The following is a 21163-nucleotide window of genomic DNA, read 5'->3' on the forward strand; positions in this document are numbered from 1 at the left end:
ATATTACAAATGTTCAGTTCCTAATGATCCTACAGTTGCAAGAAAAACTATGTAAATCCTTAGAAATTGCCCAAATTTCTATTTTTATTACTTATAAAATGTGATCTGATTGTCATGTAACCACAATCATTGACAGATATAACCTTACTAAGCTAATACCACACAGATAGTTGTACTGTTCACGTCTGAGTATGTCGTTGACAAGAACCTCTGCTCCTGCAATGAGTGGCAAAAAAAAATCAGATTTGAAAAATTCCAATATTTTTTGCACAATTCAGAATGAACTTAAAGGGGTACTCCGGCAAAAAGCTTTTTTTCAGTAATTGAAACATATTACAAAGTTATATAAATTTGCAATATGCTTCAATCACCTATCTGCCTCCCTTCCCTATCTTTTCCCCCCTCAACCCCCCACCAGAAGTAAAGTAAACTCATTCTTGCCTAATGACTGTTGACCCCAGGCTGCTCTGTGAAAGCCCTGTTAAGCCAGCCTTCTTTTGTCAGATGACTCAGGTTGCTCAGCTCTGATTGGCTGAGCAAGTTGTAGGCCATCTAACAGTTTTACAGAGTCAGTTAGACATCACAGGAGACATAGTGCATCATGGGAAACCCCAAACCAGGAAGTAAAGAAAAAAGGAAGACACCAACTGGAGCTTCAGCGACCTGCAAACAAGGACAAATTCAAACGGAGACAGAATCCAGAGGGATGGTAAGTGGGGAAAACTATTTTTATGACTGATTGATGTTTAGTTTTTTTTTATCTGCGCCCCGCATCGCAGACAGTTTGCAGATTTATGTAGAGGTGCACCAGTGTGCGCACGGAGGGAAACCTATGCCAGCTCAGAGCTGGAAAGCTGGAAGCTTGAAAAATGATACATTCGGCGGACCCAGAGTCTGCGACCCCCGTTCTGTCACCTCCACACACCCTCCCCGCCACGCTGGCACAACAGGCTAAAAATGGCCCGATGCACATAAACAGGCCTTTGCGAATAAATATATTCTCATCAGGCCATTTTATGCCACAAAATACAACTTTTTTTATTAATAAATCCTCCCCATATTGTTTAATTAGCATTAGTTAGCGATATTTTGCCTCGAATTGTCAGTAAAATAGCGCTAATTAACACTAATAAACGCCATGTGTAAACACAGCTTCATATACTTTGGCTCATTGTCTTGTTGAATCACTCAACATCTTTTCAGCTTTAGGTCATGGACTATTCATGGCCTTTTCCTCTATTGTCCTTACAGTCCCCTGTCAAATATTTTGATACATCTTTGGGCTGGGTTTACACTACGTATATTTAGGTCAGTATTGTGGTCCTCATATTGCAACCAAAACCAGGAGTGGATTAAAAACAAAGAAAGGCTCTGTTCCCACAATGTTAAAATTGAGTGGATGGCCGCCATATAACAGTAAATAACTGCCATTATTTCAATACAACAGCCGTTGTTTTAAAATAACAGCAAATATTTGCCATTAAATGGCGGCCATCCACTCAATTTCAACATTGCGTGAACAGAGCCTTTCTGTGTTTTTAATCCACTCCTGGTTTTGGTTGCAATATGAGGACCACAATACTGACTGAAATATACGTAGTGTGAACCCAGCCTTAAAGTTATTATTCCCTCGAACATCACAAGGCATCTAGGTTCCTAGAAAGCAGCCTCAAACAGAAATTCCCCCTCTACCATGCTTCACAGTTAGGAAGAGGCTTGGTATTGGCATGCATTATTCTTCTTTCCTCCAAACATAAATGTGTATTTGAGCTGAAAAACTGATCTTTCCATAGAACATTTCACAAAAGCTTTGTACAACATCTAAGTCAAACTTGAGCCATATGCTTTTTTAGGCATAACTACATTCTGGCCCTCCATGCCAAAACATAGGCTTTATTATGTCACTGGCAACTGCTTGTTTATGGAATTTGGGTCTGTGCCCACAACCCTGCTGTGCCCTCAGGGCTGCGGGATACCTGGATGTCATTTCATCTCATTCCAGCTAAGAGTGGTGATACTACACAAGGTCTAAATGCATATATTGGATGTAAATGTCCTTAAATAAATACATTTTGCATATAATACATAATTCTTAGGCTTACATTAAACTTGAATGGTTGACTTGAGTGTATGATAAAAAATGTATAATGCATGCTTATTTTTTATGAAAATGTAGGATATTAAGAACTGATACATTTTCTATATGGATATGTAGTATATGACCAGAGCGGTGGCATCTAAGCTCTTACATAATCTGAGACTTAGACCCTTAGACTAGCTACATATTGATTTGTGCTATATAGTTCAAGAAAAGGGCAAAGTAATGCATATTTAGTCAGGGATATGACTTAGTTTGGTAGCATAGTGAAGTTATATTATATTGGGATGAAGAGTGACTAAGCCTGATGAATACAATAAGAGAACAGAATGCATCTTCAAGTATTAAAAAAATATATCATAAAAAGTCATTTCTGAAAGTGATGAAACTTCATCATGGTAGTAGTCCACATCTCATCTGAATGTTAAGATCAATAATTGGTGGGCATCAATGCAGTGTTAGGCCATTTTCACACTACGTATGAGACTGGCCGTTCCGTGACCCCACCCGAGTCACGGAATGGCCGGTCTCTGGCCGGATCATCTTGGCCGGCACTTAAGTACCGGCCGGATGATCTTTCGGATGCGGAGCTCTGATGCGGGCGCATCACTGAATTTACTGAATTCCGGCCGCAGAAAACTGACCTGTCAGTTATTTGCGGCGCTGCATAGATCCCGGCCGGAGCATATTCGATGTGTATAAGCTCCGGCCGGGATCCCATTGAAAGTAAGGTTATGTTCCACCCCGCAAAATTACGGCCGTAGTTCTGCGGCGAGAACTACGGCTGTAGTTTTACGTAGTGTGAACATAGCCTTAATAAGTAGTGATGAGCGAATACTGCTCGATCAAATAGATATCCGATCGAATAGTGAGATATTCGAATATTTGATATTCGTATGAATATCCCGCAAATATTCGACAAATATTCGATAAGCGTTTAAATCCCCCAGCTTCCGGTTTCACCCTCCAAATGGTCAAATAGATGTTTTTCACTAATTAAATACTTGTTCCCATAGACTTTAATGGGATCGAATATTCGAATATTCACGGGATATTCGTACGAATATCGAATATTCGAATATCTCACTATTCACTCATCCCTATTAATAAGGTTTTAGTAGGAGAGTACTGTGAAATTTTTTATTCTTTAACTCTTCCTTGTCAATTACATCTTTTAACCTCTTGGGGTGTCAAACTTGTAGCCTTCCAGCTGTTGAAATTTATATTACGCCCGGCTTTAGGGCCCTATTAAACAGAGCGATGATCAGACTGATTCGGTAGATTATTGCTCTGTGTAATAAAGACAATGATCAGCTGATGACAAGGAACATCGGCTGATCGTGTCTTTTGGTCTTAGCCTAAAATTATCATCTGCCTAACCATGCATCGCTAAGTGTAATAGTGATGTGCATCCAACAGCTGATGACTGTGTAAAAAAAAAATATAGTATATATGTTACCTCTCTGCGCTCCCCAGTGTTTTTCTGGCTTTTCCCTGCTCTCTGCAGCCACTGGTGCAACTTTAGAACTGACAGGTCACTCAGCTTATCACTGGCCGGGATGGGACTGCTGTGGCCAGTCATTGGCTGAGCGGCCTGTTACTTCAAAGATAGGCTGTGAAGTTGCATCGGTAGCTGCGGGGAGAGGGGAGAAGCCAGGAAGATGCCAGGGAACACGAAGAGGTAAAATATATACTTTATATTTTCTTTACACTGTCATTTTATTTTACACTTTTAGAGCTAATGATGTCTGTGCAGCCCTTGCCGCATGATTATTGAGCCATGTAATAGGCTCAGTAAATGAGCACCAATCTAGCAGATCAGCACTGGCTTATACTACTTTTATAACACTTTATTTAAAATATTATCAGATAAAAAAGTGCACAATACAAAAGAATGCAGTATAAGTACAATGAAATACAACAGCATGAGTACTAAGCAAGGGGCAGGAGGTAGGGGGGAAGGGGGGGGAAGAGGCAGTGGGGCCAGAGCAGAAATTTGCAGGGTTAGGGCTTTCACTGAAGAGGGGTAGGAGAGGGAGGGATGTGGGGTAGAGAAGGGAAAAAAAAGGGGGGGGGGTAGGGATACACTACTAAACAGCAAACTAGCTTCATCGGGCTCTTCTTCTTTTCCCCCCTGGTCCTCATAAATGTTGGGCAACTCGTCCCACAGTCGCAAGGGGTAGCTGGTAAGTTGTTTATCGGGGCTATTAGCCGTTATGAGCCGCTAAGGCCAATATGGAGAGCGGAGCTCCTAGTCTAAGCGTCCGCCGCCATGCGCTTCTAGCCACGCCCCCCTTAGATAATCCTTTTAACCCCTTAGCGACCCATGACGTACCTGGTATGTCATGGTGCCGTGGGGGGAGTTCAGAGGAGGGTCCCGCCGGGACCCCGCTCTGAACGGCGCTGCTCCCGGCCTCTATAGTGCCTCTATTAGCCGACACGGGTCCCGGCTAATTAAGCACTTAAATGCAGCTGTCAAACCTGACAGCTGCATTGAAGTGCTTCAGATCTCACGTCCCTGGTGTCTAGAGGGACGGATCCGTTCTTCTGTCCGGCCCGGGCCTCAGCGTCGCAATGACGCTGATCCCCGCTCGGCAATACATTGCACTGGCCTGCAGCTGGCCAATGCAATGGATCAGAGATCTGATGGATCTTTGCTGTGTATATACACAGCATTGATCTCTATGAGAGATCAATGCTGTGTATATACAAGTCCCCCAGGGGGACTTCTAGTTACAGTTAAAAAAAAGTAAAAAAATGTTTTTTTTTTATAAAAAATCCCCTACTATAATAAGAGTCCAAATCACCCCCCTTTTCCCAATTTATAAATATAAATAAACAAATAAATAAACATATTTAGTATCGCGGCGCACGTAATTGCCAATGTCTATCTTATAATCACCAAGCTGTGTGGAAATAAAGAGTTAATAGTTGCATTTAATAGAAACAATCAGTAATTAGTAATACAATGATAGAAGATGTTATTTATTATACAGGAATGGGAGCAATGGGGATACATGATATTATCTGAGAAAAAAATCAGCAGACAAACAGCAGGTTTAATATCTGACTTGAGATCCGACTGCTGGAAAACACATAATGTGTTCTTGACAGAGAGGCATCAGGTCAGGAAAGATACAGAGAAAACCAGACAGAGCGGATACCATGGATCACATTGACCCAGCTGAGTGGCAGAGAATCCTCCAGTGGGCCCGGACTCTGACACAATAATTGGCCCCAGAATTCTGGGCCGGCAAAGGACAACTTCATTTGGAGCTGACTTTGGAGTCAATCACTTGCCACTAGGGTCTATTTTGTACGGGCACAAATAACCTATTAGATCTTAAGATGAAATGATAACAAGAAGGAATCATCTCTTCTGGTCAGCATCCAGACAACGTCCCTCATGTGCTTCATGAAATAAAGATACAGTACGTGTTTACAGAAAGGTAACATTGGTGACTTATTGGTTGTGTGCAGCTATAGATAGAGATGGTATCTGACTGTACTGTTGCATATATGGTACTACAGACAATCAGTTCTTACTAAAGATGAGAAAACTTTCTAAGATTCATTTTAGGTGGAATTGTTCTACAATTGGAACTACATTGGAATTGGTCTACAGCCCTGTACTCTGACCCAGGAAGTCTCCTTCGCCTTTTAAATCACAGCAGATTCACTTCAAGCCGGGGCTTGCATCATGGTACAGGACTGTGCGGGTAATCTCTTCATAGCTGTACCACCTCTCTTCCTGGACAGAGAGTGCTGTTTCCCATCCTCTCCATTCCTGTTATAATGTGCCTGCACTGATATTCAGCTATACACACTGCTGCTTTAATGTGCCTGCACTTACACTCAGCCATTCAAACTGCTGTATAGAGAAGTTTCTGCCTCTGTCCTCCTGCACAGCTCTGTGATTCTTACTTCCTGATTGGTCAATGCTGAACACACACCCCTTCCCCATTGCTGTCATGTGACCACACAGACCTCTGACAGCAGCCCTGCTTCTCTATTCTGGCCTGTTGTACTACGCTACTGCATTATGGGGATTTGCATCTGGGGGCTTCGTTGACACTACATATATTTCAGTCAGTATATGTATATTTTAGTCAGTATATTTCAGTCAGTATTGCAACCGAAATCAGGAGTGGATTAAAAACACAGAAAGGATCTGTTCACACAATGTTGAAATTAAGTGGATGGCTGCCATTTAATGGCAAATATTTGCTGTTATTTTAGAACAACGGCCGTTATATTGAAATAATGGCAGTTATTTACTGTTATATGGCGGCCATCCACTCAATTTCAACATTGTGTGAACAGATCCTTTCTGTGTTTTTAATCCACTCCAGGTTTTGGTTGCAATACTGACTGAAATATACGTAGTGTGAAGGCAGCCATATTCTGTATCTACAAACTGCTGCTGTTTCTTTCTCTGGTTTATGCACTTAATATACAATATACTCCAAATGCTGATTGCTATACTGTACAGTAACTTAATAATATGACAGATTCAGCCATTCCTAAATGTTTGTTTAATATGTTCTAAGTGTTATTCAGAATAAAAAATCATTGTTTTTGGAGTGTAGAACCAATTGTCTGCATATCAGTGATTTCTTATGGGAAAATTTGCTTTGGTTTAAGAGGCAATTTGGATCACAAGCCCGGAACGAATTATGCTCGTAATCCAAGGCACCAATGTACTGTATATGTAATTTCCATACAGTGCAATGATACGGCACCATGGAAACAATGCACTGAGCAAAGGGTACACACTGTATTCTTCAATCCTTAGTAAACACTCATTGTACCCTGCTCTTCTAAATAGTTTATTTGACACCCTACATTAGAGTGCCATGGAAACTTGATACTGAAGAGACGAGGATTGTATGTCTCACCATTGAGTGAACATTCGCTGGACTGGGGGCAGAGAGCCCAGCCCTGAAAATACAGACTGTAAGTGATGTATTGGGCACTCTGCACAGTAAGTGTAAACTGAGCAACAGGTATAAAAATGTATGCATTGCTGCTTAGTAAATACAGCAAAAGGGATTCCTGTCTTTATATAGCATTAATCAATATAAGCAATCTTTAGATTGCTTATAAAAAAAAAAACCCTAGGGAATTTATAACTAGAAGGCATGACAAACAGATGAAAACACAAAAATTAAAAATGTCTGCATCATTAGGGGGTTCTTCACATCCAATTAAAAATGGAGCATTATACTCAAAATCATAAATTTATTAAAAAAATAAATAAATAAATCTTCCTTTTGACTTCATATGTAGGAATCTGGGATCACTTATAGGACATCTTGTTTTCTCATTTTTTCCATTTTTACAGGTATGGTTGTTTACTTCTCACACAAGGGAGAAACCATATGTCTCTATACCTCTGACACATACTAATTTTAGATTAATTCCCTAAAGTCATACAGCATCATAACAGATGTGTGTTGGGACTGATATATTGTTGATGTCTACTAAAGAGTAACTTACTGTCTAATGATTCTTTATTTACTGGTGGCAGGTGGTGTAAGGGAATACAGTTGGCTGTGGGGGTATCTTCCTTCTCTGAGAGAATGCTGTTTTTGGAGGGTTAGAGAACATAAGTGTCAGACAGGAAAAGAATAGCTTCATACAACTGTTGTTCCTCTCTACCCTTAAATGTTAATCTCATGGTGACACCGGGAAGTGTAAACCATATTAGCAAGGGTAAGTGGCAACAAGGCACCTACCATTACTATCCAATTGTCTAAATAGGGTGCAATTTACTAATTTGAGTTAAATAATCAATTTTATAAATTATTGATTAAAATGTTCATGTTAACCTTTATTTCATTGTTACTTTTGAATAACATAACTATGGTTCCATAATTAATAAAGGTAGAAAGATAAATATAGTATTTTTATAGTATGAAATTCAGTACATAAATACTGTACCAGAAACAAGCTCATTGCATATATATGGTATCAGAACTAAGCATAGTAAGAAAAAAAAATACAGTCCTAGAACTGAAAGAGTAAATAAATATGGTACCAGAATCATGTGCAATACTACAGGAAAAGGACTAACTAAAGTACAGGAACCAAACACAGTAAAAATATGACATATAAATATTATGTCAAAATTAAGCATAGTTTAGTAAGTTTAGTGAGTAAATACCGTACCAAAACCAGGCACAATAAACAAATGTGGCCCCACATTTATTAAATAAACACAGTACCAGAAACAAGCATAAAAACAATAAATAGGGAAACAGAACTAAGCACAAGCACTAATATACAGTAACAGAACTAATTTTCACTTCATAAATACAGTAGTAGAATCAAACCCATTACATTAATATCATACCAGAAATAGGCACAATAAACAAGTACGATGCACAAACAAAGCTCAGTACATAAATGTACTATTAGTTAACATATTCTTTCACTGGAGTCATTCTTGTTTCTCTTTTGTTCTCTATTTTTCCCAAACCCCCATGATAACTTTTCCCACACACTTTGTCAATGTGGCAATGATGTTATGGAGGGCTTTACTATTAGGGCTTTACTTTGCCTCATAGGTGGTGCAGTCCTGTCTGCACATGGGTTCAATTAGCCCATAAAACCAAATTGTAGACTGCTTGTTTTAATTAGTTAAATTGCAACAAACATGATAATAAGAAGCAAAAATAATAGTAAGTAAATAAAGTGATTATAGATTAGAAGAATAAAGCACAATAAAATGTTATTAACTTTAAATGGAGAAGGAATTGTGTTGGGTTACCATGCATCCAATGTACTTTTAATATATTGTGAACTGACATTGATTAAGCATTAAGAGCTTAAAAAGTAAAGTAAATTGTATTGGATATTTAGTGCATGAAATTAATAGTAGTAGAGCTAAGCAGTGCATAAAATAGAGGACATTACAAGCTGGTAAATCTGCTCACATATCCACTTTCTCTGCCGCAACTAGAAACCCTTTGCCTCTATCTGGTATTAGCTGAGTTTTTACCACAATGACAATGATCAAAATTCATTATTATCCAGTAAAAGATAAATTATGGGTTTGGGATATTTTACTCACACACAGCGGCAGTAGAGTTATGGCTTCTTGTAATGGACGTTAATATAAGGAGGTGGCATATTGGGCAGGATAGTGGTTGGCATTGTTAATGGCACAAATGGTAAATTCCCATGGAACTGGTATAGTTTGCCTTTTTCTTTCATTTACATCTTAAGGCTGCGTTCACACTACGTATATTTCAGTCAGTATATTTCAGTCAGTATTGCAACCAAAACCAGGAGGGGATTAAAAACACAGAAAGGATCTGTTCACACAATGTTGAAATTGAGTGGATGGCCGCCATATAACAGTAAATAACGGCCATTATTTCAATATAACAGCCAATGTTCTAAAATAACAGCAAATATTTGCCATTAAATGACGGACATCCACTCAATTTCAACATTGTGTGAACAGATCCTTTCTGTGTTTTCAATCCACTCCTGGTTTTGGTTGCAATACTGACTGAAATATACTGACTGAAATATACATATACTGACTGAAATGTACGTAGTGTGAACGCAGCTTAGAGGGGAATTCCATCCAACAGCTAAAAAATAAAATGCTCCGAATTACTACCTGGTCTTCCAGGTCTTCCATCTTTTCAGCTGCCGCTGTTCTTGAGTTAAACAGTCTATATCGAAGATGGCGCGGGCCGGTAAACTACATTTTCCAGTATGCATTGCACCTCAGTGGCAACTGCCAAGTATCTGCCTCATCTTGTAGTATCTGCCCATTGCTGGCTCAGTCTGCTTCTTTTTTACACTATAAACAAAATGTGTATCTACATAGATTAGAGAGAGAGAACAGCTCTGGCCACGCTACTTACCATGTCTCCTGCCCTGTTAAGATCAATTCAACATCTTGTTTTCTATTACTTTATTAACCCATGTATACCTTGTTGAGAAAGGTCTTCTAAGACCAAGACCAACGTCCATGTGGTATATTGATCTACTAAAGAATTTTTTATTATTATTAATATATTGATGATGCATTGATCTCCAATAGCATGGAACTGTATTTTAATTAAAAAAACCTACATGGCCTAAGAGCATTTTGAAAAGAAACCAATAGTGTGCGGTTGACAATTCTTCATAGATTATACGAATAATGGCTGTTGGCTTAAAATAATGGCCACAATTTGCAGGTAAACACCCATTGTACAACAAATATGGCTGTCCTTTTGATGGTGTGTGAACATAGCCAGGGGCAGAGACACATGAGTGAATACACATGGGTGAGAATTTATCATCAGTTGAATATTTTTTACACTTTTTGTTTTCTGTCAGTATTTTTGTGCAAAAACTGTACAGCACAGAAACCTCAAAAGCATAAAGAGAATTTTTACCAGCTCGGAGGGAGGGAAGTGTTGCGTGAACAATTGCAGATATTAAATTGCATTATAACTACTGCACATTCTACCCATCAAGCTGATGAAGTGAGTTGAAAAATCATTAGTCTGTGCAGTAACAACATGATAAAATGCACAGACGCCGCTAAGTAATGGTAAACTAACCAGTTTGCACTTACAAATATGCACACATCCTCAATGATAAATCCCCCCTATGATGGATAGACTGTACAATAATATATAAATACCAGGTAGTAAATGTAAGAGTCCTCTCACAGACAGAATTAAAACCTAGCAGAAATTAATATTCAAATGAATTCCTTAGCTTTCCTTTCTCTTCTATTAGCCGCATCACTTTACAGGATTCTCAGCATTCCCTTAAATGGGTTTCTTAAATGGGTTTTAATAGACAACCATTCAGAGCATGTTATTCTGTTAATGCTTCATCCCATCATCCAGGAATCATATTCCCAGTTGAGCATCTTCTCCTTCCAAGTGTTCCAGTTAACTTTATATTATCATATTTAGAGAGCAAACTATATTTTACTGGCACTTTTATTGAAATTAGAATGTTTTATGACACAGAGCCAATATTTTTTTATGATAGAAAGGTGAAAATGGCAAGCGAAGCTCAGCTGGCTTATAAAAATGGGTCAATGAGAATCTTAAACATATGTATCCGAAGATGTACAGATGTAGCAGAGCTGATATGGTAGATGTACAAGAAATTGGGATCGTAGTAAAAACTAAAATGAGTATTAGCATAGTTAAAAAAAAAAAATCAGATTATAAATTTTATTCTGCTGCATCTACAGCATCATTTCATGTAATTCTTTAGGTTTTAGATCAGGGGTGTCAAACATGTAGCCTTCCAGCTGTTGCAAATCAATTCCCATCATGCCTGGACAGCTGATGGCAACGCTGTATCTGTCCAGGCATGATGGGAATTGTAGTTTTGAAACAGCTGGAGGGTTAAAGGTTTGACACCTGTATTTTAGATGCTGCAGGATAAGGTGGCCATACAACTGCAATAGCCGTCTGTCAAACATTCATTCAGCCATCAACTATGTTTCCCAGTTGAATTTTCATGTGATTTCAATAAAAATTGAGATCATATGAAAGATGAGAATTAATCCACTGCCAGACAGCTCCGGCAACGACTTACCTTTCTGACAACAAAAAGATAGGACATGCCTGACTCTTCTCTATTCTGACATAATGGGGGAGATTTATCAAAGGGTGTAAAGTTTAGACTGGTGCAAACTGCCCACAGCAACCAATCACAGCTCAGCTTTCCTTTCAGCACTGCCTAAAGCTGAGTTGTGATTGGTTGCTGTGGGTAGTTTGCACCAGTCTAAATTTTACACCCTTTGATAAATCTCCCTCAGGAGACTCAGGAGAATCTTGCACATGTTAGACAGTCTACCAGTCCTCCCATAATCGGTGGATCCAGCCAATTTTGGACTTTGGCCAGCTTCACACAAAAAATGTCCATTATATATACCCCTAATACGGACTTATTTTAGAGGAAATATCATCAGTATTCGATTAGTATTTCATAAGATGAGAAACTGAATCACACATTGAAAATTGGATGACAAAATAAATGAAAATACTAATGAATTTTACATAACAATAATGTTATATTTTGATAGATTGGATGATTCCGCATGCTACTTTTTTAAATTACTTTTTTTTTACACTCTTTCCTTCACTTTAAAACATGCAACCATTAGAGGTCGCGATCACTCAGTGACAGGAGCTTGTCTTGTCAATGAGTACCGCTCTCACTGCAGCGGTCACGCTCACATCTACAGCCCCTTCAGTAAGGAACGTATATGTTCATTCCTACTGCACGGGGTATGTGCAGTAGGAACGTTTATATACGGATTGCTGATGTGAAGGGGTTAACATGATCTTCAATGGGAATATTCCATTAAAATGAATCACCCTATAGATTATAAAGGACAGCAAAAAAAAAAAAAAAGATAAAAGAATGAAATATGGACTTAAAGGGAATGTGAAATCGAAAAAAGACCTATTGTTTAAATCAAGTCTTAGATCTATTGTTTAATAGAGATTTTTTTCAAATCCTCCATTTTATTATCTATATTACATAATAATCCTGAAGTCTTGTCGTTTTCATTCCCGCCACTAGGTCTAAAACTAAGCTGAGACTTCCTGTTGTGTCTCTGGTGATAAGAGGATAAGAGGAGGCTGCTGTGAAGTGATCTGGACAGCATTACAACGTCAGGTGACACCTGTACAAATTTTTTTGCCCTTTGGGAAATGACCTTATAAAGTATTTTGGTCAGTATCTGGTTAGCAAACCATTAGTGGGTCTAAAACACAGTGAAAGGAGATACGATCCTTTCATCAGTTTTTCCGTGCCGGTTGCACTCCTAGTTTTGACTAAATATATATTTATTTTATCTTATTGTTTCTTATTGTTTCAGTAAATATCATTGACAGATGTAAAAAAAAAATGTATGATATGCTGTACATATTCTTACTAGTGATGATGGTATCGCACCATAATAATATATAATTGAGGGCAAAGTACAGAATGGAAGACAATAGCATTGTTTTCCCACTGAACGCTGATTTAGCTTTGTTTATAATAAATCCAGAATAAAAACTTTTTTCCGGATGAGATCTTCCTATACACCTGAACAATTCCATTAGCAAGGCATTATTAGTGTAGTGAGTACTTACAATATTACTAGCTTCCTAACACATTCACTCACTGGTAATAGGTGCCATTTCTTATGAAAGATAAACTTAGCAAATGATATTGCCTTGGAAGGTTGCACAAAGGACGTTACTAGGCCAACCAAGGAGGGCAAGGCCTATTAGAGCACTTTCCTCTACTGCTGGAGGCTCTGATAGAATATAATGTAATTAATCCGCTCTTCAAAGGAATCCCAGCTCTAAATGACGCTTTTATGGAGAATGTTTTCAATGTTTAAGGGAGATTTTCAGTATTTAACACCAAGTCCTATACTGTACAAAGGTGACTGGAAAGACGGGGGCTGTAATTTAACATCTGCATACTACAGTTCCTGGAAATCACATTGAATTAGATTGACTTTCTAGAAATGACATAGACAATACTGAGTGTACTATATAGGCAGTGTAGATATTGCAGCACATGCATATGATTGTACTATGGATCTATAACATGCTTACAGGCACATAATTGACATGAAGATGCTGTCCCTTAGAAGCTTTGCATATATACAACTTAGCCACTCTCTATACTGTATCTTTATAACGCGCTAAGCCAACCAGAACAACCTTGCATATATGCATAGTGCATTACTACTATACAGGAGCAGGGACTTCTGTCAAAATTACAGGAGTACTTGCTCCTCGACTGTTTCTTTACACACCAGCTTCTCTTAATACTTAATAAGAGGTTTTGATTGAGTGTAGAGCCTATTATGTATCCATATCTGCATTTCTCTGTATAGACCTGGAGCTTACACATTGCCTGCGCCATGCACGCTGCTGCACAGAGCTCAGTCTGCAGCCTCTCCTATGCCTGACACTTCTAATTTCGGTTCTTCTGCATCATATTCCATTCCATTTTTAATACTGTATATACCTAGAACTTATCTAATAAGATCAGGTGCACAGCAAAAAAATTTTTTTTGTCTTTTTATTAGTAAACACATTTTCGGGTATAGTTCAGCCTTTACCACTTATATCTACTCTTACAACCTTTACAGACTTGCTTGTAACTAAAGATATAAATACTAAAGCAGATTAATTATGTTTTACCGCAACCACTTTTTCCTGATGTGTAGTACCTCATTCTGCCTGCAGATGTCACTGTTGAAGTTTTTATTCATTGTAATCTCAAGCTCTCCCCATAGATGGCAATCAGCTTCATGCAATCATTATCCAATAAAATAAATTGGAGGCAGAAGGGGAGATTTAGTAATACCACCATAAATTTAGACACATAAAACTAGACATGACAGGCAGAAGATGTGCCTAAATTATAGCAATAGCGCATACCCTGGGATAGATTTAGAGGATCTTGCTAGGTGTATTAGACATAGTTTTGCCTCTTACGGCATCTCTTGGTTGGCATGCTTTACTCTTATATGTTGCACCAAAAGAAACGTTTATATTGCAAACAAAAAGATATATTTTGCTATTCCATATAGCCATGCCCACTTTGTCTAAAGCTTACACTAAATCAGACACATTTGACTCAGTTATTTAAAGAGGTTATCCAAGATTAGAAATTTAAAGGTTATTTTCTCCCAAAACAGTGCCACCTTTGCCCTCAGGTTGTGTGTGTGGTATTACAATTCAGCTCCATTCACTTCAATGGAACAGAGCTTAAAAACCCACACCCAAACTAGGGAACAAGAGTGGTACTGTTACTGAAAGAAAGTGGCCATATTTTTCTAAGCCTGGATAACCTCTTTAACCCCTTCCCTCTGCAGGACGTAGCGGCACGTCCTGCGGGGGAGTGGGGAGGTTCAGAGAGGGGCCGCGCCGTGGCCCCACTCTGAACCGACGCGATCCTGGCTGCTTACTCCAGCACGGGAGCGTGGCTATTAGCGGGTGCCGCCGATCGGCCGCGCCCGCTAATTAGAACAGTTAAATTCAGCTGTCAAACATGACAGCTGCCTTTTACTGTCGTGTCCCCCTCTCCCTGGTGTCTAGTGGCCGGATTTCCCCCCCCCCCCCCGCGCGATGCGATCCCGGGGGGGAGATCCAGTGTAATGAGCTGGCCGGGGCGGAATGACGCTGATCCTGGCTCGGCAATCAATGTAGATGGTCTGCTGCAGACCATTGTAATAGAGCACTGATCTGATCGAACGGTGCTCTATTATATACACAGCATTGATCTCAATGGGAGATCAGTGCTGTGTATACAGAAGTCCTCCAGGGGGCTTATAATTACTGAAAAAAAGTGTTTTTAATAATAAAAAAAATACCACCACCCCCCCTAATAAAAGTTTAAATCACCCCTTTTCCCATTTTATAAATAAAAATAAATAAATAAACAAACACATTTGACATCGCTGCAAAAATATTAAATGATCACATTACTGATCTTGCACGGTGACCGGCATAAGCGCAAAAAAATCCCAAAGTGCAAAATTGCGCATTTTTGGTCACATCAAATTCAGAAAAATTGTGATAAAAAGCGATCAAAAAGTTGCATATACACAAATAAGGTACCGATAGAAAGTACACATCATGGCGCAAAAAATGACACCTCACACAGCCCCATAGACCAAAGGATAAAAGTGTTATAAGCATGGAAATAGAGCAATTTTAAAGAACATTTAGTTTTTTTGAAAGGTTTTGATTTTTTATAAGCCATCAAATAATATAAAAGTTATATGTTACATATCGTTGTAATCATAACAACCTGAGGAACATGCATAACAAGTCAGTTGTACCATATGGCGCATGGCGTAAACACAAAACCACCCCAAATAAAAAATATTGTGTTTTATTTTCAATTTCACTGTGCATATAATTTTTTTTCTGCTTTCGCAATATATTTTGTTCAAAAATTAAGTCTTCCATTGCAAAGTACAATTAGTTGCACAAAAAAATAAGGGCTCATGTGGGTCTGCAGGTTAAAAAATGCTAGTGCTATGGCCTTTTAAACCCGAGGAGGAAAAAACAAAAACGCAAAAACGAAAATATGCCCAGGAGGTTGGGTTAAAAGTTATAAGAAAGCGTGAATTTTCACTCTAACTTCATTGGCAAAGAAGTTTTCTCAAGTTCATATAAACCCCCATTATTCCTAGCTTCAATTGTCATTTATTAAACTGTAACTATTGTCAGAACAGTTTGTATGCGATGGTAACAAATAATGTCTACGTTTCATAGAAGCTGCCACTTTTCTGAGAAATCTGACATTGTGTTCCAGCAATGAATCACTGAAGTATTGGAGTGATTTATGCCTCCATGTGTGGTCCAGCCATTCCTCTGGCCTGAAGTGCATGCCACTCTTCAATGCTTCAATATAAGCAATGATATTCTCAATAAAGCAACAAACATTGTTCTAACAAACTGCAAATATATATATATATATATATATATATATATATATATGTATATATATATATATATATATATATATGTATATATATATATATATATATATATATATATATATATATATATATAGCTAACTGCTTAAAGAGTCACTGTCGTTTGAATTACTTTTGACATGTCAATTGAGACCCGCTGCCATCAGAAGATATAGCTGGGACAGATTGCGGTCATGCAATCTACTCCATGGGCACTCGCTAATTCAGACAATGTAGACTTGTTATATTCCATGAGGCTAAAGTGTAAGCATTAAAGAGGTTGTTCACTAAAATAATTCTTCTTTCAAGTGCCGGAAAGTGCCAGAGATTTGGAATTTACTTCAATTAAAAAAACCTCAAGTCTTCCCATAGTTATCAGCTGCTGTATGTCCTCCAGGAAGTGGTGTATTCTCTCCAGTCTGACACAGTGTTCTCTGCTGCCACCTCTGTCCATGTCAGGAACTGTCCAGAGCAGTAGAAAATCCCCATAGAACACCACTCCTGCTCTCCAAATTTGAAAGAATATCACTTCCTGCAGGACATACAGCAGCTGATAAATACTGACTTGAGATTTTTTTTTAATAGTAAATTACAAATTTACTCTGCACTTAATGGCACCATTTGATTTGGAAAATATTTTTTTGTAAACACTCCCTTTAACTGGGGGCCATTCTGTCCCAGACTGCCTGCTATCTCCTGATCACAGTGGCTCGGAGCAGTGAGACCTCCTTTGATCAATAACCTTTAACATCAAAAGTTATTTTTAATGGCAGTATCTCATTTACTAACAATGAGTCAATTTTAGGCTGTTATACTGTGGTTTGTGTATGTCTTAGTAGAAAAAAAATCCAAGTTCACTCACCAAATGATGCAGCAAGTGTCCAATTTATGTAGATCTTGTGCTTAGTTAGTGCTTAGCATAGTGCGTGCGAGTGCAGGACGCCAACACCTTCCACTGATGATGACAGCTGTTTCACGCCTACTGATCGGCGCTTCCTCAGATCCCGCCCCTTCAGTCACGTCACCTCATATAGTAATGAACTGTGACATGTCTAGAAGATGGGCGTTACAGTGTCAGTTAAAAACAAATTAGCAATATACATATACAAAAATACATCTAAGACAGGTATCTACAGGAACATACTTAGATCGGTGCGGTCGTTAAGACCCATTTTACCTTGTGCATTGGTTGCAAATATCCAGCGTGCTTCGCGTTGGAGTAACAGTCTGTTGGTATCTCCACTGCTCTTCATTTGTGTATGTTTTTTTTCACGTCAAATTCATTAATGTGGTGCATGCCCATAGTAAATTTGAAAGGTTTCTAAAAAAAACTAAAACCCAGCCATCCTGCCACACTAAAAGTAGCTGTTTTTTAGAATAGAAAACCCATTAAAAAATGACGGTTTGCCTAATAAATCTGTCGGTTGTGGCAGTTTTAAAGGATACATCCAATGTGACAAGGAGGGAAGGAGCTACTGCACATCACGCCTATGGCTAATACTAATGCCGCTTGGCTAATTTTAAAAACTATACATATATATATATATATATGTATATATAAAATTTGATCAAACCATATTGCCCCGTTTACCACGTGCAGGTCTCCTGGTTCACACGGGTCCCTACGCTAACTCCACACCGTGTCGGTCAGCGACTGCCAACCCCGCAAAGCGTGCACATGCAGGGAAGGGAGGCCATGGAATGGCCCTGCAACCTCAATGTCACAGGACCAAACCCAAAATGCCCCACCAATTCCCAGCCGGCACCACTGGCTGAGAAGGCTGCCCCCAAGCAACACAAGTATGAATATGGTATTACACTCACCACCACTGCTACAGACAGAATGGGAAAAACATGGAGGTACTGACATGTGAGCGCAGATGTATCCTGCTAATTTGGGTCACATGGGTCTTATGAAGGGGAGTGCAAGCCGCTCAGAAAAGGAGAAAAACATAAAATGCGACATGGAGAGAAGGGAGCTACTGCACATCACACCTATGGCTGATATTAATGCTGCTTGGCTAATGCCGATATTAATGCCACTCTGATACACCCATGTCACACCCACAAGACGCCCGCTCAATAATTTTTATTTATTTATTTCAGACAAAAAATTGGAATTTGTTGGGTTTTTTTCAGGTTTCTGTCGGAACACTAAACCAACAGGGAAAATGGACAAAAAACCGACAATTTGCTGCCAGGAACACGTAATTAAATTAGCCCCAATGACTCTTTAACTGTGTGTGAGCATAGCCTTAAAGGGGTTATCCAGCGAAAATATTTTTCTTTTAAATCAACTGGTTTTAGAAAGTTATACAGATTTATTTTTAACTTCTATTTAAAAATCTTCCCATACTTATCAGCTGCTGTATGTCCTACAGGAAATATTTTCTTTTCAGTCTGACACAGTACTCTCTGCTGCCATCTCTGGCCGAAACAGGAACTGTTCAGAGTAGGAGAGTTTTTTTATGGGGATTTGCTGCTACTCTGGGGAGTTTCTGTCAAGGACAAAGGTGGCAGCAGAAAGCCCTGTGTCAGACTGAAAAGAATACACCACTTCCTGCTGGACATACAGCAGCTGATAAGTACTGGAAGACTTTTAAAGAGAGATTTTTAAATAGAAGTAAATTACAAATCTATAGAACTTTCTGAAACCAGTTGATTTGAAAAATATTTTCGCTGGACAACCCCTTTAACATGAAAATAATGAGTAAAACATATGAAACCATTTATTCCTGTTCTCAGCATCTGCCTCTCCATCTTATTCTTCTTGGAGATAGTAGACTAGAGCTGCTCCAACATGCGTCACTGACACATTATCTGTAGGCTTCTGAACTTCTACTTATCCATTTTTATAGTCAAATAACACTTACTTAGCTCTAAATACGAAATGGAAGCAGTCTCCCGGGTCATCTGTAGCATTACATATTACAAGGCAAAGTAAACAATTCATTATAGTTTTGCTTTAATTTGTTATAATGGTTAAAGTAGTTGGGAGCTCAGAAAAGTTTCGCTCTGAATTGAAAGCCATTTAAGAACAGAGTTGATAGTTTAAAGTCACATGCACAGGGAAGAATGGGGAATAGGCTTGGAATCGCTCTTGGTTCTTAGAATTATAAACTTGCAAGACAAGACAGAGTTAAACCAATATGTAGGCGAGTAAACGTAGTACACGCACACAGTGTTTCTCTGGTGGGACATTAAAATAAAAACGTATGCTCTAGTCGTGTTCCAATGCTGCCGAATAATAGAGATTGCACTGTAGGGGGAGTCAGTAGGGAGGAAGCAAACAGCAGGACACACTTCAGTTTGTTGGAAGGAAAACACGGCTATGTTGATAGGACAAACACATTTTATCGGAGGTGAATTTCAGCAGGCTAAGAAAAACAACTCTTTCTAACCATGAGATGCACAGATGGCAGCAAATTTACAAGCTGAAGACAATTAAGACATTTTTATTTTATTCGCAGGAAGATATGGGGGAGGGAGAATTACATCTAAATGGTGTACGGCAAGAAGAGTCGAGATTCGACGAAAAATTTAACAAAGTAGCAAACAAGAAGGATAGCAATAAAGAGTCAGTAATAAGAGAGAAGCACGAACATACAAAAGCTACACCGTATACGTTTTCATTGCAAACGAAAGACTGATGAGTTGTGACATTGCTGCAAACTTTTTTTTTTTTGCTTTATTTGTCCAAAAAATAGAGAAATTTTTCAAAAAGTTCATTGGCTCAGTGGTGTTATGTTAAATATAATATTCCTACAAATGTGCTACTATGTAGGCATTCCTTGAAACTGGGACCTTAGGCCTGGGGAAAGTGAAGTGCAGTGTGTAAGGGATCCTCTTGTTCTTTACCTAGTGCTGAAAGGACCTGCACAACTATTTGGGTTTGGCAACATTCTCTAAACACGAATCCTTGGCATTTGACTGCCGGCATCTAGAGAAGTTGGGTCCTGTCCTACGGAGTCCTTTGGACTTAGAGATTGTCTGGGAACATGAATTATTATTATTATTTGCTATTAGTACTTGCTTTCTAGGTGACCCATCTCAGCAGGAAATGCTCGCTCAGCCAATCACCGACCACAGCATTGTCCCGCCTCAGCCAGTGATTGGCTTAGCAGGCAGTTCCTCCTGAGATAGCTGTTCTCAGAAGCAGGAGGAAGCAGTGATGAAAGGTGTCCAGATTACATCAGGCTGAAAGCTCCAGGTCTCCAAGGGAGGTGAGTATAACTATTTTTTACCCCAGGCATACACTACCGTTCAAAAGTTTGGGGTCACCCAAACAATTTTGTGTTTTCAATGAAAAGTCACACTTATTCACCACCATACGTTGTGAAATGAATAGAAAATAGAGTCAAGACATTGACAAGGTTAGAAATAATGATTTGTATTTAAAATAACATTGTTTTTACATCAAACTTTGCTTCGTCAAAGAATCCTCCTTTTGCAGCAATTCCAGCATTGCACACCTTTGGCATTCTAGCTATTAATCTGTTGAAGTAGGCTGGGGTGGAATTGCACCCCACGCTTCTAGAAGCAGCTCCCACAAGTTGGATTGGTTGGATAGGCACTTCTGGCGTACCATA

The 21163-nt window shown here is 38.9% G+C and overlaps 1 long non-coding RNA gene across 1 annotated transcript; it reads left to right on the plus strand.

The window, feature by feature from the left end:
* The first annotated feature begins 608 nt into the window (after positions 1-608).
* On the plus strand, positions 609-20230 carry LOC138797391 (uncharacterized). Its single transcript, XR_011363929.1, has 3 exons — positions 609-709; positions 12662-12757; positions 20045-20230. It is a non-coding gene; the product is annotated as an uncharacterized lncRNA (long non-coding RNA).
* The last annotated feature ends 933 nt before the right edge of the window (positions 20231-21163 follow it).

This window comes from Dendropsophus ebraccatus, chromosome 7, assembly GCF_027789765.1.
Source record: "Dendropsophus ebraccatus isolate aDenEbr1 chromosome 7, aDenEbr1.pat, whole genome shotgun sequence".
Classification (NCBI taxonomy): Eukaryota; Metazoa; Chordata; class Amphibia; order Anura; family Hylidae; genus Dendropsophus; species Dendropsophus ebraccatus.